This window comes from Acomys minous (genome assembly GCF_964271855.1).
Source record: "Acomys minous genome assembly, chromosome: 1".
Taxonomy (NCBI): Eukaryota; Metazoa; Chordata; class Mammalia; order Rodentia; family Muridae; genus Acomys; species Acomys minous.
This window is the reverse complement of record NC_140483.1, coordinates 128,097,761-128,101,970: the sequence shown is the minus strand read 5'-3', so window position 1 is coordinate 128,101,970 and position 4,210 is coordinate 128,097,761. Positions and strand designations below refer to the sequence as shown.

General features: G+C 40.9%; 1 pseudogene across 1 annotated transcript; it reads right to left on the bottom strand.

The window, feature by feature from the left end:
* Positions 1-302: 302 nt before the first annotated feature.
* LOC311604390 (heterogeneous nuclear ribonucleoprotein A1-like) lies at positions 303-1,144 on the bottom strand (annotated as a pseudogene). Its single transcript has one exon. The product of its transcript is annotated as a heterogeneous nuclear ribonucleoprotein A1-like (transcript).
* Between the last annotated feature and the right edge of the window lie 3,066 nt (positions 1,145-4,210).

Genomic DNA, 4,210 nt, shown 5'->3' with positions numbered 1-4,210 from the left:
TAACATTTAGCAACCAGCACCATGGGTGAAAAAAAGTCTACAGTAAAACCCTTTGTTGGCATACTTTACACTTCCCACTGAACAGAAACTAAAATAACCTGTTATACAATTACCATAGTCACAAATACAGTCCTAGAGTTCTTTTTGCCCATACACCTGAGTATTATCTAAAAACATGTCTTATTTGTAGCAGCTAGACCCTGCCACCAATGTGTTTGTCCAAGCTCACAAATTTGTTGTAATCTGTAACTTCCCAATGAATTCTCTCACTCTCCTCTCCTGTTATGCTTTGTTTCCTGTCTGTAATGTAATTAGAACATCCTCCCACTGCCACAGCTACTGCTGCTACTGGAACCTCCATAGCCACCTTGGTTTTGTGGTTTAGCAAATTCCTGGCCTCCACCACCATGAAGTTTCTTGCCTCCAAAGTTTCCTCCCTTCATTGGTTCAAAATTTGAAGACTGGATGTTGTAATTGCCAAAATCCTTGTAGCTTCTACCACTTCCAAAATTGTTTCATCATTACCAACTCCATTATAGCCATCCCTGCTGCCACCATATCCACCACAACCACAAATGCCACCAAAGCCACTATGACCACTGAAGATTTCCCCTTGACCAAAATTGTCATTGCCACCAAAATTGCCTCCACAACCACCACCAAAGTTTCCAGGACCACTCCAACCTCTCTGGCTGGATGAGGCACTACCTATCTCTTCCTTTGACAGGGCTTTTCTTACTTCACAGTTATGGCCATTCACAGTATGATATTTTTGAATAACAGTCTTTTCCACAGAGTCATGGTCTTCAAAGGTGACAAAAGCAAAGTCCCTCTTCTTCCCACTGCCTCTGTCAGTCATGATTTCGATCACTTCAATTTTCCCATACTGCTCAAAGTAGACTCGTAGGAGATGTTCTTCAGTGTCTTCTTTAATACCAACAAAGATCTTCTTCACAGTTAAGTGAGCACCTAGTCTCTGGGAATCTTCTCTTGACACAGCTCTATTGGTTTCCACAACTCTTCCAATCACCTTGAGTGGTCTAGCATTCATAGTAACATCCTCTTCCTCCACAATGGCATGTGTGACAAAGACAAAGGCCCTAGATCTGTTGGCATTGGGATCCCTCATTACCACACAGTCAGTGAATGTCCCCCATTGCTCAAAATGGCTCCTCAGACTCTCATTGGTTGTTTCAAAGCTCCGCCCTCCGACAAAGAGATTCCTCAGGAGACTCAGACTTAGACATGATGGCAGGGAGATGGGAGCCTTCAGTGATGCTACCTCACCCATTGTCAACCACCAGAAAGGAGTCGTCGCTCATTTTTAATTTTGAGCCTGGAGTCAGTCATCAATACTACTATAACAGAAGCATCTTTGCCAATAGCAGCATCACAGCATGGACCACAGACATCAACAAGTTCTCCTTAGGTAGTCCTGATCATAGACATCAACATGGTCTCTGGAAGATGCATAGACCACAGACATCCACATGGCCTTAGGAAGCAGCCCAAGCTATGCATATCCACATGGTCTCTGGTGGTAAGATGAACCAGAAACCTCAACATAGTCCTTACTGGAAGCACAGGCTATGCACATTAACATGGCCCCTGGTGACAGCATGGTCCACAGACATCCAGATGGCCTCAGTGTAGCCCAGGTTATGGACGTCCACATGTTCTCTGGTGGTAGTATGTACCACAAACATCAACGTGGTCTCATGTCTCAGGACAGATCATAGACACCAACATGGTACCTAGCAGTCACACAGACCAGGGAGACCAACATGAACCATGGATGTCAACACGGCACCCAACTATATTACAGATTATAGACGTCATCATCATGAACACAGGAGAGAACAGGGACCACAAACAATAACAGGGCCTCCATTGGGAGCACAGATCATGGACACCAACATGAAAAAAAAAACTCAAGTCTCTGAAGAAAGAAAATGGAAAAGATATCAGAAGATAGAAAGATCTCCCATGCTTGTGATTGGGAGAATCAACATTGTAATAATAGTCATCTTTTCAAAAGCAATTTACAGATTCAATGCAATTCCCATCAAATTTCCAATACAATTTTTCACAGACATTGTAAGATCAATTCTCAACTTCATATGGAAAAACAAAAATCCTAAAGTAGCCAAAACAATCCTGTTCAAATAAAGATCTTCTCGAAGAATCTCCATTGCAGGTTAAAAGCTGTATTATAGGGCAACTTTAATAATAATAATAAGAAAAAACAGCATGGTACTGGCATAGAAATATGCTGGTTGATCAATGGAATGAAATCAAAGTCCCAGAAATAAACCCACATACCTATGGACACTTGATTTTTGACAAAGAAGCCAAATCCATACAGTGGAAAATATATAGCATTTTCAACAAATGGTGCTAGACTAACTGGATGTCTACAAGTAGAAAAAATCAAATAGATCCATATTTATCACCCTGCAAAAAACAAAAGTCCAAGTGGATTAAAGACCTCAACATAAGGCCAGACACACTGAATCTGATAGAAATAAAAATGAGGAAAACCCTAGAACTTACCAGCACAGGAGACAACTTTATGAACAGAAGACCAACAGCTCAGGCTCTAAGGTCAACAATTAATAAACAGACCCTCATGAAACTGAAAAGCCCCTGTAAGGCCATGGACACTCAAGAGAAGGAAACAACAGCCTACAGATTGGTAAAAGACCAGACCAACCCTACGACTGACAGTGGGTTAATATCCAAAATATATGAAGAACTCAAGAAATGAAACACCACCAAACAAATAACCCAATTAAAAGTGGGGTACAGAGCTAAATAGAATTCTCAACAGAAGAGTACCAAATGGCTGAGAAACACTTAAAGAAATGCTCAACATCCCTAGTCATCAGGAAAATGCAATTCAAAACGACTTTGATGTTTCATCTTACACCTATCAGAATGTCTAAGATCAAAAACTCAAGTTTAGATGCTTGCAAGGATGTGGAGAAAGGGGAATACTTCTACATTACAGGAGGGAGTACAAACTTGTACAACCACTTTGGAAATCTATGTGGTGCTTCCTCAGAAAGTTGGGCATTGTTATACCTCTGCTACCCAGCCATTCCACTCCAGAGAATATACCCAAAAGATGTTCTACAATACAATAAGGATTTTGCTCAACTATGTTCATAGCAGTTTTATTCATAATAGCCAGAATCTGGAAACATCCTAGATGTCCCTCAACCAAAGAATGGATAAAGAAACTGTGATACATTTACACCATGGAATAGTACTCAGCTATCAAAAACAAAGAAATCTTGCAATTAGCAGGCAAATGGATGGAATTAGTATACATCATCCTGAGTGAGGTAACCCAGACCCAGAATGACACACATGGTATATACTCACTTATAAGTGGATATTAGGCCAACAAAGATGTCCTCTGAGAGACTCAACCCAGCAGATGATCTGGACAGATACTGGGTTCCACAGCTGGACTCTCGGTTAAGAGTTACAAGTTGTATGGAAGAGTTGGTAGATGCAAGAATGGGGTGGGTGGGTGTTGTCAGGAGCTCCACAAAGAGTCTATTAAAGATGGTGAATCTGGACCCAGGGGGGCTGCATCAACTGGTGCACCAACCAAGGACATTGCAATCAAATATCCTAGACCCACTGTTCAGATGTAACCAAAGAACAGGTCATTAAAGCAGGGGGAGGGGTGTCACACAGGAGTGACTCTCACAGGAACTCTGGTGCCCAGCATTTGATCACTGCCCCTTGGTGAAGAGGCCCCATGGGAACATAGAGAAAGTGGATGCAGTGTAGCCAGATGAGACTTGATAGGCTACAGTCAGATAGTGGAGGAGAAGGACCACACCTGTCAGAGGTCTAGGAGAGGGAAATACGTCAAAAAAGGGAGGGAGGATGGGAACAGGAAGATAAGAATGAGGGGATTACAATTGGGATGTAATGTAAATAAATTATAATAAAAATTTTTAAAGAAAGAAATAAAAGATCACTAAATATGACTAAAAAAACATTTTAAGACTGTTTTTTCCAATTCTCAGAAGAATAATAAGCATTGCTTTGAGTATGAGAATTAATCTCAGTTATATAACTTTTTTCACAATATTAATTCTGCCAATTCATGAGTATGGGGAATATTTGTATCTTCTTGTATCTTCCTCAAATTGTTGCTTCAGTGTCTTAAAGTCTTCATTGTAAAGATCTT